Here is a 17675-nt window from a genome sequence, read left to right on the forward strand (position 1 = left end):
GACGTGATTTTCTTACCCACCATTTAAAACTGACACCTAAACGCGAATGTTTCGTTTATTTAGAAAGCTCTAGTAAAGTTGGACAGCAGATACAAATCATTTTTAAAACTATCCGTGAACCTTTTTAATCTATATTTAACTATCAATATAGATCTCAGAAGACATTTCCTAAGTGTTTGTCTTTTACCCGACAGCCCGAAGGAGGGTTATGCTTTTCGAACATAATTAAGTACCTTTATGTATTCCTATTTTTTTAGTCTTCTCTGTAGGGCTACTACTATTATAAAATATACTTAAACTTAGAAGATTCCGTATAAAATACGAAATCCTTACAAAAATATTACTTAATTTTTTCGTAATGGCTACGGAATCCTATCTAAGGCGTGTCCGACACGCTCTTGGCCGGTTTTTTAATGATTGTATCTTTTGATTGGGTTGACTTAGAAGTTAGATTTTCAATAAGTACTCCAAAGGATAACAGACCAGAGTATTTGATATACTTAATATATTATTTCAACTTGATACGTCTTGATACGAGAGAAAGGCTCTTGAGTCTTAACAGACTGACGGGTAGATGGTTTTGCCAACATAACTGAGGTACAGAAGCATAAAGAAAAATATTCTTCAAAGAAACCCTTAATGGTGATGAATAAGAAGCGGAAATTAAGAAATAAACTCATTTTCGTTAGGCAAAAGGTTTATTTATGTGGAAGTTACATTATGTATTCGATCAATGTCAACGCTCCCATTTATTGTTCGTTTTCCATCATAGTGAATCACTAAATCAGCTGGTTACGCGAGGCTGACTCTAGTAACTAATAAAAACCTTCAAGACTAGCTTCTGCCTGCGATTTTTCATGCAAGGAATAGTTTTTGTGGTTTTTAGGGTTTCGTAGCCAAAATGGCAAAAACGGAACCCTTATAGTTTCGCCATGTCTGTCTGTCTGTAAGTCCGCGGCTTTGCTCAGAAACTATCAATGCTAGAAAGCTGTAATTTTGCACGAATATATATGTAAACTATGCCGATAAAATGGTACAATAAAAAATAGAAAATAAAATTATAGTACCTCCCATGGACGTAAAGTGGGGGTGATTTTTTTTCTCATCCAACCTTGTAGTATGGAGTATCGTTGGATAGGTCTTTTAAAACCATTAAGGGGTGCTAAAACGATTTTTCGATTCAGTGATTTGTTTGTGAAATCGAGCGTCCCTTCCCTCTAAAATCTAAACCGGTGAGTGGAAAAATTAGAAAAATTTAGGATGGTAGGCTACAAGGAAAACTATAACGGTTAAGTTTTCTTGAGAATTTTTAGTAGTTTAAGAGTAAATAGCAGCCTAAGGTATAAATAAAATATACCTAAACTTGGATTATTCCATACAAAATACGAAATTCTTAGAAAAATATTACTTAATATTCTCGTAATGGCTACGGAACCCTATTTCGGGCGTGTCCGACAGGCTCTTGGCCGGTTTTTTTATCATCATCATCCCAGATTATATACGTCCCATTGCTGCTGGGCACAGGCCTCCTCTCAGTATGAGACCCCTTGGGCCGTAGTTCCTTCGGGGCCAGTGCAAATTGGAAACTTCACACATGCCATTGATATACTTCGCAGATTTGTGCAAAGCTCGTGGTAAATTTCAAATGTAATTTCCCACATAGTTTTCTGTGCCATGAGTTAAAAGCAGTATGTTCTAAGTCGCTATACTCTTGACAGTGGCTGTCATAAATGTTCTATAACGTTATAAAACACGATAACATTGTCTAAAGCGGCAATTACACTGCGTCGTTTACCTAATGCGGTCGCCGAATTTATTTCAAACTACTTCGGCGAACGACCGTCGCCTAGTCTGTCCGTGGCAGCTGTCCCTCGCCGAATGCGGCCGACTGCCGTGTTCTTTACACTTTTGCGGTCGCCGCATGCAGCATACGGCGAACGACTCAGTGTAATTGTCGCTTAACTTTTGTTTCAATTTGTTAGATGTTTTAAACGATCCCGCATTGGTATAAAAATGTTATATAACACCACCATAGCAATTGCATTTGCAATTTGTTGTATAACATTTTAAAAGGTATATAACATTATAACAATGTATAGCATTTGTTACAATTTGTTATAAAATGTTATACAACAAATGTTTTGTAACGGTTATATAAATAACATTTATAATAGCCAATGTGGGAGCCAGTGTGGGAATGTGGGAAAAGTTTCGAGTGGCGACCGCGAAACGGAAGACGAAGCGTTGGCAGCCTCTCACTAGGTGGACTGACGGCATCGTGAGAATTGCGGGTAACCGGTGGATGCAAGTGGCGAGTTGTCGTTCATTGTAGCGTTCTAAGGGGGAGGCCTTTGTTCAGCGGTGGACGTCTTCTGGCTGATGATGACAAAATTGAAATACCTGGGCGTGGAATTATCACTAAATATTTTAATTAACACTAAGTTACTGTGGCTTCCTTTCCTTCCTTGCCGAAAACGAACTTTATACTTTACTACGCGCTGTGGTAAGCGTAGGAAGGCAAAATGTTTGTATTTTTTGATAGATGTCGTACTAAGCATTGAATTGTAACAGTGAGATTTCTTGCTGGTTCCAGTGGAAGGTCTGTACGAACCAGCGTAGCTGTTCTGTGATGTTGATCTGGACCAAGTGCACTACCAAACTTACTTTCAATGGGTACAAGGGAACATCTTATTATGCTCCATTCTCTCTAACAAGGTAACTCGGTTGTATGTAGCACCAACTAGTCTAAACTAGGTAGGTAGAGCCAAGTAACGTACCTAAATTCTTGTGACCTAGTTAATTTTCTCGTAACTACCAAGATCCGGACGTGTACCAATTTTCACTAGATACAAAATTTACTAATACTTTTTTATTACGCATTATTCTGAAGGTACAATTGTTGTAAATAGTATCCTAATAATAACCTAATCTACCTTTAAACGAGCTATTTTTGTATATATAATCAGAATCTCGGAAACGGCTCCAACGATTTCGATGAAATTAGGTATGTAGGGGTTTTCGGGGATAAAAAATACCTACATCCCTCGCACGCAACACATCCTCGCACTTTATTGGTTGGAAACGCTGCCGCGCGGCCGCGTTAGGTAGTCGTTTGGGATATTGCTGTCTTTATCACTCGTGACATAAGCGCTCGCAGCCGCCTCCCCCCCCCATGCCTTCCGCAACGTCGTCCGTAATTTATATCGAGATAGCTGTAGACTTTTCAAGATTTGGACGGTTGAATTTTGGGTTTCGTTGTCAATGTTATTTTACAATCAAGATATTCATTATATTTTCTAAGCCTGTGATTTTTTAGATTTTCGTAAAAATGCTTTATTAGTCTGTAATTCTCGTGCAAGTTTGACATCTTTTTTTTTTGTCGACTATTAGCTCCTGTAATTCTGATGTTACCCATTTATATGAAAATCTGAAAAACCACAGGCATAGATAATTATGTCTAGTCCATACTTACAAAATTTCATCTATTTCTGTTGCCTAGTTTTCAAATGAGACCGGGACTACGTTTTTATGGAGAATGGAACGAGGAGACCTTCTCTTAACAGTGTCTGTAACATTACAACAGTTAGGCATCGTGGGTGAAAACGAAAGCGCTTTGTCTATTAGCACCTTTTTAGACTTCGTTATCTAGTGTTTTGTCAACCATTAGTACTTTATTATTAACGGTGCTATCAACTTTCCAAGACGGGCTAGTTATTTTCCTTCCAAGATTATCAGCTTGAAATTTAAAACTCTCACAGCTACCTACATCTATAACCTATCAATATTTACATCTATAAGTAAAGGAAAACATCGTGAGGAAACCTGCACAAACCTGCGAAGCAACTCAATGGTGCGTGTGAAGTTCCCAATCAGCACTGGGCCCTCGTGGGAACTATGGCCCAAGCCCTCTTGTTCTGAGAGGAGGCATGTGCCCAGCACGTGTGTGTGTGTGTGTGTGTGTGTGTGGGCTGGGATGAATGGATGAATGGATCTGTAGAGAGATTTCCAGCCAAGACATTACAGATAGAACCTATAGAAATTGCCACGGGATAGAAAACTAACTCAGTTCTAAATTTAACACAGATTTGTGTCTGTTTTACTATGTTACACATTCGTCACTTACATGTTATAATACACGCCATAATGGTTTTCTTATGAAATGTTGTTACATAATACACACGTAGTACATAAGGTCCATTTAACGTGAAATGTTATGGATCTAACCGAACGATGTGCTTAATGTATCTGAATATGCGATTTATGATGCAATAAGCATGTTATTTTCGAGCACCTTGTCGGCATTCTGTATTTTAATAACAATCAACATTTTTCATATGTTATATTATATACGTCTACATTCTCGTATATACCTTGAGGGTCCCTTATTAGGAGCAAATACATAACCTAACCTAACCAGCAGAAAGTTGGAAAACCCCCGATTTTGTCGCTCCAAAGTTCATGATCTCAAAAACTTGAAGATTTTGTTAAAACATGTCTAAGAACCATCGCTAGAAAACTTGCTTTCAAATAAAAAACCGCATTCAAATCGGTTCACCCGTTTAAGAGCTGCGGTGCCACAGACAGACACACACACACACACACACACACACACACACACACACACACACACACACACACACACACACACACACAGCACACACACACAACACACAGCGTCAAACTGTAGTGCACTGTTTAAATATACTTAAGTTGTCTTAATTATTTTTATACTTTGACTTTGTATGTATCAACTACTGCGAAACGTAATAATTACTGTAATTCTAGCTTTTGAAATTGTCTTGTAAGTGAAGTTAACTGTAATTTCTCTAGACAATAAATCTTCTTTAAACCGAAACTTATTCCATTAACAATTATTTAAAACATTATTCCTCTTTTTCTGTCGGGGGTTAATAAAACATACATAGAACCGTACTCGTCGAACAGAACGACGTTACAATGTTTCAGACTTTTTTTTTATTCGACTGGATGGCAAACGAGCAAGTTTTTCATGCTTTCCCGCCTTTTTTCATAAAAAAAAACAGCAGGTGTATTTTTTCCACCGAAAACACCACAAGCTTTTCAGATCCAATAAAAAAAGTCTGGAGTTCCTTTGCGCCATAATTTGGTGCTCACGATAGGATATGTTCCCTTTCGAGCGGTCATTAGTGTCTGGCTACTATAACTAGATATTTTAATAATAAATTAACATTACTGAAATAATAATATTACTGAGTTATATATAGATGATAGCTTCGAGTTACATAATTGACGAGATTCGTTTTGTTCGTACACTCGGGTGTCTATATAGTTTTGAGGATAGGCTAGGGATAGTTTGAAGTAGGGAATAGGGAAGTTTGGGAGTTTGAAATGTGTTAGAACTTTTGACGTGCGTCAGCAGATCAAGTTGCGAGCAACAGCTAATGTACTAATATTATAAATGCCAAACTTTGTGACTAAATATGACAGATATAAAGACAAATTAACCGCTAGGGTTAGGCCATAATTTGGTGAGAGTATTTTAAATGCCAGTGGATGCAGACCGCTGCCAACCGAAGCCGACTGGAGGTCTATGGGGGAGGCCTATGTCAAAAAGTGGACGTCCTACGGCTGAGATGATGATGATGATTTTAAATGCAACGTCAGAAAATCCACGATGTGATTTGTTTAAATTCCCATAAGAATTTATTAAAATCCTGGAATTTCAATTCAATTACTGTTAACGGATTAGGTACGCGTGTGAAACCGCGGTTAAAATCTAGTAGCTAAATAAAACTGCTAAATTTACTGTTCCGTTGAGTACAATCACTAGTTATGTCACCTCAGTTCGCAAACCGTGAAGTGTGATCTCATTGTCATCGTACGACCCTGACATGAATCACTCGTAGGGAGCCGACTAAAACCCCTTTAATGAAACCAACATTAGTATTCATAATAGGGAAATCTGACCGCATAAACCACTTTCGTTTTCCTAAACAATGACGCACCAAAACAGTCGATTCGGGCTTAGGCTTGCATCCGAAATTTGCGTCTTTTCTAAAGGTGTACTTCTTTTGAAGGATTACTTTCTATAGAGATGCACTATCTCAATAAGTGTATTGGTCGATACTTTCAAAATGTGCGCTTTCTATGATTTAGCCAAATGTAGCACATTTTTAGATGGTACAGTTTCCCAAAAGTTATAGGTAGATAGTAGGTAGTAGCGGGCTATTTTTGTGACGCGACGACTTATTGCGCCTAGTTCTGTAGCCTTAGTGTAAGTTTTCGGTTACACAATACGCGCCTCTAGTGGAACGTTTGCGATGTTCGTGTTTTCCATACAAATTGAGATTTTAACGCGAACGCGATCGAAACGTATTTTGTAACCGAAAACTTACAATAAGGGCACTGTTTGCGTGATTGGTTGTAGGCACTACTCATGACATCCTTGCTTCTGGAGACAGCTTCAGACCTTACGCGTTGCCGACGACTTCCTGAAATGACCCCGGTGACCCAAGGTGTCACGCCAGAACGTTCTAGTTTTGATTCTTTGACATTCGTTTGACACGTTGTCTTACTTCCTATAGAAGTCATCGCAGTGTCTGCCAAATTAGGTCAGCTTGACAGTAACTGATTCCCTACTAGGCAACGGACCCAGTATTAGTCCACCTGCCTTTATGTCTACTTAGCTCGCTACGATAACTCTATTCAAGAACTCTTCTACGTTGATTTTTAAAGCTATTTAATACCAATCGATGTTTCGTTCAACATTTAAAAATCCATCTTGTGTATATTGCGCTTTAAAAAAAGTGCACTTTTTTAAGAAAGTGGGTTTACTTAAGCCTTAGCCTAATATTGTAGGAATTGTGGTCCACGATGGGATCATCATCATATCAGCCCTAGAACTTTCACTGTTGGACATACCTAGGCCTCCCACACAGACTTCCACGAAAGACAAGGATCTCAGGTTCTAAGTTTATATTATACGTTTATTACAAATATTAACTGGAATAATAACTTGTTAAACTTGGTGTCCTTGGTGATGACTAATTGGAAATTTAGATTAGTACTCGTAAGTTCTGAAGTCCTAGTAGAAGAAGGTTTAATTAATTCAATAAGTTCTCAGTAATACTAGTACCTATTTAGTAATAGAAAATAAAGTGGTTTTCATTTCATTAAGTGGTAAATTGAGTAACTTATTAAAAACATACACATTCGAAGAGATAATAATTAATAAAAAACAAAGCAATAATTAAAAGCTATATCTGGGATAACCCTTGCCATTTCAAAGTTATTTCTTATGGCTGTACCAATTCCTCTGATGCATAGGTATAAAAAACCACCGCATGGAATCTCGCTTTCACGTTAAAAAAAAATCCCAATCGGTCAATCTGTTTGAGAGCTATGATGGCACAGACTGACAGACAGACAGTCATTGGCGTTAAGCTTATAACACCTCTCTTTTTGTGCTGGGGGTTAAAATATATATAAAAGAACTCCCCCGCGGTATGGCGGTATGTCCTAGGAGAATTTCCTCGCTGTATATAGTTAAATAGCAATGTCGGGAGCTTATGCGAGAAAGCTACCGGCATTTTTATTTTCACTTTCTATATGTTAATTTTACCTTTGTCAAAATGCTCAATAAATACACAATAGTACATTGTGTCTTAAGGGCGGTAAATAAGTAATTACGAACGAGAGTCTATTAGAAGCCCGAAGTCGAAGACTGAGGGCTTTAATGAGTCGATGTTCGTAATTCTAGTACCGCCCGTGCGACATACAATGTTTTTCATCACATTTGCGAGTGAAATTTTATATTTGTAAAATTAAAAATATTGGCGATACCTTAGGCTGTGCTCTTGGCAACGTCGCCCTCTACCTCCCTCGGCATGCGCCGCAACGTGCGTGTGCATGTGGTGGTCCATGGAGTCCTGCAGCGGCGCCATCAGTACGGGCACCGACTCATTTACCGACCTTGGGCTTCATGGCAGAAAATGTGTACGCGCAATGACTCATTTACCGACCACGGGTTTCATGACAAGCACATTAAGGTCGAGGTTTTATTTGGGGGTTGCAGCCAAGGTAGCCCGCATGTTACGACACTGTTTACGAGCAAGTGTGATGAAAAATAATTATACAAACGATATGTAGGCAATCAAGATGGTGATTTCCAGTGACTGCAGTTTAACGGAAAGCGGCTAATTATACTCATTTCAAGACTCTGTGAACAAACGTATTTAAGACCACGAATCGTCTAGGACTTTTGAATTCACAATCAACATCCTAAATGTAAGAATATCACGTAGCTAACTCGTATAAAATTATTAAATTTTGCTAGCAAATGTAAGAAACAAAAATGCAATGTTTAATATTTGGATAAGCGCCTTGATATGTTATTACGAGCATGTGCGCTGACAAGACAGAAGAATATCTATCTATCTAATATATTAATACATTTAAACGAGCATTTCATGTATATAAAGAGAAACTCTCGCCAACTACGAACAGAGCAAATGAAAACAAAATCCTCTAACTGGCTATCTGTCATACCGACCTCAAAAGATCACTTTAACCTGTCTCCATTTGAATGCATTAGCAATACGCAATCACCGATATTCCCACGGGATACCTAGGTATAAAATGTTGAAATAACAACCGCTGGGCTTAGAGGCATAAAATTTATTATGTAGGACGTCTGGAATAACACATACGCTACTTTTTATCCCGATATTCCCACGGCATAGTTTTGTAATTAAGGGCCCCATACATCTCTGTATTAGTATTATTATTATTTTGTAATTTTTTCTTTAATTGTATACCTACTGTAGTTTTTAAGTATTTTATTTGTAATTATTTAATTTGAAAAAATTACTTTCTGACAAGTTTCTTGCGGCGCATTCTTCTTGGCAATGATGGTCTTTCCGAAAGCGCTGGTTGTTTAAAAAATGACGTGTAAAAGTGCCTATTGCGGCCTATTTACTGAATAAATGATTTGAATTTTGAATTTTATTTGGATAGGGAAAAATTTAAAAATTTCATCACTGGGTTTAGAGTCTTGAATTTTGTATAGTTATTCACAACACAACCTCAATGAAGATCACGATGTAAATTTTGGAAATTTCCAGGGGAACTTTATAAAATCCCGAAAATTTCAATTGCAACTACCAGACCGAATAGTTTACGCGTGCGAAGCCGCGGGTAAAAGCTATATATATATGCAGAACTGGCAATGAGCGGGTCACATTGATCGAAGAACAGTAACCATTGGGGGAGGAAAATCCTCGAGTGGCGACCAATGGAAGTAAAGACGAAGCGTTGACTGTGGTCCCACTAGCTAGGTGGACTGACGTATTAGCGAGAGTTGCGAGCAACCGGTGGATACAAAGGACGAGTTGTCATTTATTTGCAGCATTCTAAGTTAGTAAGAAACCTTTGTTCGATAGTGAACCTCTTCTAGCTGACGAAGAAGCGCCTAATATTATTGTTGTATCTTATTTAACATCATTTTTCTAAAGACTTTGTAACTTAATTTTTCGTAAGGCGCTTAATGAGTAAATATTTTATCTTTTTTATACGTAATAGCAAAACAAATAAATTAAAGAAAAACCAGTCAAGAGCACGTCGGGCCATGCTCAGTGTAGGGTTCCGTAGTTCCCGCCCTTGCCTTAACTTAACTTTGCCTAAGAAATATTTTTTTAGAAAAACTTTAAAACTGCTCATCTGATCAAATTGAAAATAAAATTTCCTCTAAACTTTTTATTAAGCTTCACTTCCGTGATTTTTTTTTATTAATGAACTAAAATAATTTCTTTGCTCACCCACAACTTTATGATTTATGCATCTTGGATTTTTTTTTCAACTTAATCAGAAGTTTATGCAAGATATGTATAAACTTAGCTATCATAAGGTCGCGGGTGAGCAAACAGTGAGCAAAGAAATTCTTTTAGATTATTGATATGGACCTACGCATAGTAACGCCTGATGCAATAACATATTTTTTCATATTTTTAGACGTGCGATTCAAAAATTAGAGGGGGGACACATTTTTTTTCCAATTCAAATTCAAATTCAAAATCATTTATTACACAGGATTTTAGGTACAATAAGATCTTAAAAATAGCACAAAAATCACTCAAATCTACCACAAATGGCATGTGAAATTAGGGAATACACTCACTTGTAGTCCAAAAACTCCTGAACACTATAAAAGCATTTTTCGATCAACCACTCTTTCAGGGCTCGTTTAAATTTTATGAAGGTTAGGTATTTTATTGTGTCAGGCAGCTTGTTAAATATTTTGATACTAATTATATAACTATTCTTAGCAACCAGCGACAATCTTGACAGTGGAATGTACAATTTATTGCGATATTCCGAACGAGAAGGATTTTTAACTTTCGGAGTGAGCATCTCCGAAAATATTCATTTTATCAAGAAATAGTTCTAGCAAACCCCTATTTATTTTCAAATACCTATCTAACAATACCCCACAACATAGGGTTGAAAAAAAAAAACTTGACGTTTTACATGTATTGGAGGTAAACAAAAAAAAAAATATTTTATCACTTTGTCGGCGTGACTGATATGTATATTTTTGCCAAATTACAGCTTTCTAGTACTAACGGTCTCTGAGCTTAGCCGCGGATAGACAGACGGACAGACATGGCGAAACTATAAGGGCTCCTAGTTGACTGCGGAACCCTAAAAAGGATCGCCAAATGTTTACAAATAAAATATTGTATAATAGTAATCGAAATACAATTAAATGTCAGTCAAAAATAAAATTACAATTGAAAATTTAAATTAAATTTCAAAATAATAATAACAATAATGAGCAATTAAAATATGGAAGTAAAATCAAATTTACTATTTCAATGTCTAATTTGGGAAAAGGAAAGAACTTATCAATTATAATAATAATGACCAATAACTTCTTTTTTCACTTAGCCAATTCAAGTGGCTTTATAAAAACTGCTTTAGTAAAGTCAATGACAGCGTCTTATACCAATACTACACCAGCCGTTCACCATGGTACCAGATGTTAGACTCAAACATCATCATGGTTCTAACATCTGGTAGCACGGTGAACGGTTGTGTTGGTCTGAAGATGAGCTCCTGGTTGAGTTCGAAACGTGTCAGTGTGATGATGATCCGACCGATCTCGGCCATGGCGACCACTTCGACTCCCACTTAAGATGGCTTGGATGGATGGTCAGTGTAGTGTGTTGGTGGTGGTGGTAGATTGGTTTATGTGATTTGAGTGTTTTCTTACACTTTAGAGGTGCAACTAATAAGAGGTGATGAAACTGAATGAACACACATTTTCTTGCATAAACGTAGCTATCATAAGTTCGCGGGTGAGCAAAGTAATTGTTTCAGTTCATTGACCTCCGCAAAATAACGCCTGACTAAAAAAATATTTACAGGCTAGTATTAACAATAATTTCGATATCCATAAACAGATTCCGTTCGGAAGTGATTTTTTATAAGTTATGTAAGACATTTTTATCGAATAACACTCAGACTCATTCAATCAAGAATAAAAAAAAACAATACTTTCAAAACGATTTAATTCTCATAATCAACATTTTACTCTTCGCAGATTACTCTATTTAAAAAATAAAATACTTAATAACAAAAATAATTTATGACATTTTATACTATCAAAGCATCGCCTACATATTTTTTATTACAATAATCGAGGCTCAGTTTTTTATGAGTTATAAATATCTTCCTACTTTCGTACAAAAGCTCGTAGAGGGAAAGATTTCGCTTTACAGGCTAAAGTGTAGTACTTAAAACTTTGTCACTTAAATGATCCACACACTCGTTTATAAGGAGAGTCTCATAGACAAAATGAGAAGGAATTTACTATGGATATATAATGCTTCCAAGACCACCTAAAAAATACAAGTTGAACCCACGTTCTTAAATCAATTTCTTGTTTGTCGTTGTGTCCTTGATTACTAAATTATTATTATTTTTTAGTTCAGCTGATTGTTCGAAATAAAACTGGGTACTAAAAAAAATTTTTTTTACCAATTTTTATTTAGTGTGTAAGTTAAAAATTTCGCAATATTCCTTTTCAGTGCACAACTATCAAAAGTAATTGCGACTCTGCTCTTCAATATTAAACTGAAGATAATTGTGTTAGCCCATTTTTGTAATACCTATTTAATTTTAAAATAGTTTGACTGTTTCTTAAAAATGTTTTTAATAATAAAAAATATTTACCTACTAAGTATTTTTTGAGTTTTCAACTGCTCTACGCAATATAACTATAATGGTTCATTTCCTTAAAATTGTGTTTTTTCTTTAAGTATTTTTCAATTCCTGATTCATACAATACAAAATACTTTATGTTGAAATATTACAATTAAAAAAGCACGATGATTTCTTAGTTTGAACATATTGAAAATTTTCATTTACAAGGTGTTTGTCGAGAAAAATTCTTAAAATAGTAATATTTACACAAGATTTTATTATTTTACAGATTAGTTACAGGATAATTATAACGTTTTTAAAGTTTTCAACTTTATATTATATCAATCTAGTAATAAGAAGTAGTAACTTTAAAAGTTGTTTATAAACTAAATTTAAATCTAAACAAAAATTGAACGCGAAAAATAATGCTCTTTTATAAATATTTTTCTACAAATAACTATCACAATCTTAAAGCTCTCAAGCTAGAGTGCTGTATGAGGCACTTACTATTTATATAGGTACCATCAAGGACTTTAATTAATAACAATTAGAACGTTGTCACAGCGAAATTATTACTTGTTAATCAAACACGCTGTTAAAATGGTAAAATTGAGATGCTTACAGCAGCTCAATATAAGTCCAAATTAAATACTTTGGCTCTTTTAGGGGCTGTTTCACCACTCATGGAAAATGATTAATGTGATACCGTCTGTCTCTGTTTGTTTTGTCCGAATAAAAAGAGACTGCATCATATTTATCTGTAAAAAAAACAATGAGTATGAAACAAGACCCAAGATAGAGTCCAAGTGCTAGTCCAACACAACCAGTTGTCCCTGCGCTCCGATTTATAGCTGGACAGTGTGTTCTGTCACTTTATAGAAGCGAAAAAAACCCCTGTCTTGTATTATCGCGAAAAAGTCAGAAAAATTTAAGTTTTTTTATTTCTTATTCATATTTTGGATTATTGAAAAAGATTAAATTATTAATTCGGTCTATATATTTAGTAAAACTTAATACAACGATATCCTTTTTATTCTTTATTTGCCTACTACTTACAAATGCATTAATAAATTAATGTGTTATTCACTTTCCTGTGTATTATGTTTTGATTTTCAAACAAGATGATACGATGTTAAATTTATAACAAAGTTTTAATTAAAGGGACAAGGTCAAGGTTGTTGAGAGATATTTTCGCTTTAGTTATGACAACGTTTCACAGTGGCTTAATTAATGCCCGTGATAGTACCTGTAAAGTAACTATCTACTTTTAAGGTAATAATAACGACAAACATGTCGTTATTGCTACTTTGTTCAAGCTCGCTGCGACCTTAATTATGATAAGAAAAAGTTGCAAACAGTAACACATTTTTTAAGTCTAATTTTGACCTCTCGTATGCGGGGGGTGAAAAAATTGTACAAATTATATCAATTTCATAGTTTATTAAAAAATAGAAAACTATATTCGCGTCAAGGCATACGAGTCGAGAATGAGAGAGTTGGGAATCGAACCCAGATCCTCAGCATTCCGTGCTGCGTGCTATACCGCTACACCACCATGGACAGGAGTACAGAGACAAATTTCTCCTATGCACCACATATCTCAGCTGGTTTGTTTCTTATTTAGTCACTTAAGCAGTGACACTAGCGACATCTATGATTTAGCCCTCTTCAAAAAACTTTCAGCACTCCATTGGAACTAACCACTCACCCGGACAAGAGATGTCGCTATTAAGCAATCAAATTAAGATTGGATATGGATCGATATGGATTTTACGGGATGACTGCAAAAGTAACAAAATTTGGAGTAGAAATAAAAAATACAAAAATACTCCAAAAACCAATCTTAATTTGAATAAACTATATTTACTGATTTTTTGTTCCATGCATACTTATGTTCAATATTTTTTATTGATAACAGCATACAAAATAACTTTGATAACTACTAAGATTTTGTGCTTGTATTACCTTTGGCAATAGGCAGTAAAATATGTACAGTTTATTTAAATTTGTGCTCCATTTTGTACAAGTTTAATTGAAAGATCATAGACTTAAATGTATGTTTAACTACGCGTTACGCAACTAATTTAAGGAAAATGAGCTAAATATAAATACATTAATAAAATAAAAAAACATTTTTTATCAACTCATTGGTTTCAATAAAACACGCCACATAAACACAATTACACACACACACACACACACACACACACACACACACACACACACACACACACACAACATCACATCTATATTCCCAAATGGGTTAGGCAGAGCACACGAAACGTTGCCGCTTAGGAATCACTTTTAGCAATTTTAGGTTTTAAGTTTGACAAAAAGGGTACAATAGTGACAGGTTGCTAGCCTGTCGCCTACGGTATACCTTAACCTAAAATAAAAAGAGTTAGTTAGGTACCTATTTTTAACCCCCGACGCAAAAAGAGGGGTATTATAATTTTGACCCCTATGTGTGTCTGTGAATCTGTACGCGGCACCGTAGCTCTTAAACGGGTGGACCGATTTCTAGCGATGGTTCTTAGATATGTTTTATCAAAATCCGTTTAGCCGTTTTTGAGAACAGTCGGAGGTTTTCCAACTTTTTGTTGGTTAGGTTATACCTTCACTTGAAACTTTTTCATAAATAAAACATTAATACGGTATTTGACTATTTTGTACATGTTTTATAAATAAAAAAATCACAATGCCTGTTATCGAATAGAAAAACAATTTTTAAGCTACCTTTACAAATAACAAAGTTATAATGGTTTGAAATTCAAGATTAGACAAAGAAAGACATACTGGCATGTAACGTCGCACGCCAGTACCGACATACTTGCTGCATAGAGAAAAGCGTTTAAGAAAGAGACAGGTATACAGATTTTTCAAAAAATCACTATAAATCCAACTATCAACCGATTTAAATTTTCTCTGCGCTAAATACTGTTCTATATTTCTAAATAATATTAAAATATGGCAAATTCATTAGTTGTCAAACACCGTATTGAAGAAAATTTATGGAGAATTTGTCAGCATTATTATTTATAATTTGTAATATTGTTAGTTCTATATTCGAATACAAAACATTTATTGAGCATGCCGATTAAAAACTAGTAACCATAATAATAATCTCCAATATGCTTCCATAAAAATAATATACCAAGAGCTTACCCCTGGTGTTGCAGATGTTTATGGGCGGTGGTGATCTCTTACCATCAGGAAACCCACTTGCTCGTTTTCCATCCAGTCGAATAAAAAAAAGCTTTCACTCTTGCCGCCTCTAAACTAATTTTCTATGAAGTTGACATTCTGCAGAATAGTACATTGTGTCTTAAGGGCGGTTAACAAGGAATTACGAACGAGAGTTTATTAGAAGCCCGAAGTCGAAGACTGAGGGCTTTAATGAGTCGATGTTCGTAATTCTAGTACCGCCCGAGCGACATACAATATTTTTCATCACATTAGGAAAAACGAACACTCGAGTGGAGACTCAACACCAATTAACTTGGAGTAGAGGAAATCCACCAATGAGACGGAAGGAAGACTGCAACTGCATCCATCCACCACCTGCTTGCCGTTGGCAATGGATCGGCATGAAGAAACAGAGAAGATGGCCTACCGTAAACTGCTTCAACTTTGCCCTCTGGCCTCAACATTGCCTGATTCGATTTAGAGTCGATAACTTAGCACCCTTTAGGTTTTAAAACCTTTATCCCCCCGTAATACTAATTCCCGTGTAGATAAAAGTTTAAAACCTATAAGAGTGCTAAGTTATCAACTCTTAATCAACTCAGGCAATGTTGGGGTCAGAGGGCAAAGTTGAAGCAGTTTACGGTATGTTCGAAGACCGGCGAATTAAAGGCTGATGATGATGATGTGATCGGTTCAGACAACCATACCTTTTCTTTTTATATATTAGTATTGTATTACAGTAGTGACACCGGTATCTTAAAATTTGATACTTTTCCAAGTGGCTATACGGCTTGCGGTCTCGTCTTATGAATAATTCATGGAGTTCAGAAACACATCTCTGCCGTCAACTATGATTTTTAGGTTAGAACTTTTTACGTTTAATGGCGAATTCGTATCTTACGTGAGCTTAATGTCTAGGATTTTTAAGACCTCGTAAATGTTCAAGTGGTTTCTTTTGTTTAAAACAATGTAAAGAGACAAGTTTTCGGACTTTCAGTGTTATAATATTGTAAAATTTTGCGAGGGCCAGACGTTCACTTGTTAAATACTGTGATCTACATATATTTATGAATTTGAGTTATCATCATCATCATCAATAGGTATCATATGAGCCATAGGACGCCTACTGTTCGATATAGGTCACCCCTATATGAGTATGTCCGTCCATGTTATGCAAACTCTCAAAACAGCTCACCATTTTCGAGCTCTGATGATAACAAATTTATATAGTTTAATAAACATTAGCTCTAAAATTTAAGAAGAATTACTCTCAGCAGACTATACTCGTAATCTAAACGATCTTACACTTTTCTCATTGCAATATTAATTCTATCTCCCTCAGAATACCAATTAATTTATTCTTAAGTATTGAAACGTAACGCGCGTATTTGAAGCTAAAAGTGCTCTTACACGAACCATTGAAATTGCTGGCAATTAGATTTGTATTAAATGAATATATTAGATGCTATAGAAATACTTTGTAAAGGCAGTATGCCGAGAACAAACAGTTCTGCATTTGAAATTAGTTTAAAACAAAAAAAATATTATTCTATGAACATGTATTTTTTCTTTGCTCAATCAAACAAAAAATGAAGAAGCACGTCATAGTTTGGGGGCGCGGGCCAGTGACGTCACTCCTTAGTAAAAATTGTACGTAGGTATGACGTCACATGGAGCTTAAACTGGATAAATACACATCAAAAAATCTTGGGATACTCATTGTCCCTAGACATATAAGATACTTATTTTGACTCAAAACTACCTTGGATTTAAAATATCCCTAGGACTTTTGATGCGTATATACATGTCCATAATTATTTGTTTAATCGACAAAAAAATACGAACGTGTCCGACATTCTTTGAAAATCTAACCTGACGTCCGTCAGTAAGATAAATATATTTTTAGTAATCAAGCCCATTATGCATAAAAATTGCCCGCATTTTAATGCATTGACATTGGAAATGATTGTTATGAGGACGTCTTCGTTTTTAACAACAGTACTGGCCAGTACATGGTAACGAATAGAAGGAATAGTGCCGGAAAGACGACGCGCGACAGCTTGTCAATTTCTCGCCACAGCACGCGCTCTTGTCCTGTATCAGCGTCTAGCCAGGCAACCTGCAAACAAGGTTAAAGTATTTTAACCTTTAAAATTTAACTTTTTATTAATCAGTGGGAGATAGTCGGTCTTACGTTGTATTTCTACCAGAGATCTGAAAGGAAGTGTTGCGGGGAATGTGTTTTTCATGACGCTTTATTTACCTACCCTCGCACACACCTCGCACAGCCGCTGAGCTGAGCGGAATGA

General features: G+C 35.8%; 1 pseudogene; it reads right to left on the bottom strand.

Moving 5' to 3' along the window:
- Positions 1-11529: 11529 nt before the first annotated feature.
- Positions 11530-17675, bottom strand: part of LOC141445660 (glycine receptor subunit alpha-4-like) — a 41358-nt pseudogene continuing 35212 nt past the window's right edge.

This window comes from Choristoneura fumiferana, chromosome 2 (assembly GCF_025370935.1).
Source record: "Choristoneura fumiferana chromosome 2, NRCan_CFum_1, whole genome shotgun sequence".
Classification (NCBI taxonomy): Eukaryota; Metazoa; Arthropoda; class Insecta; order Lepidoptera; family Tortricidae; genus Choristoneura; species Choristoneura fumiferana.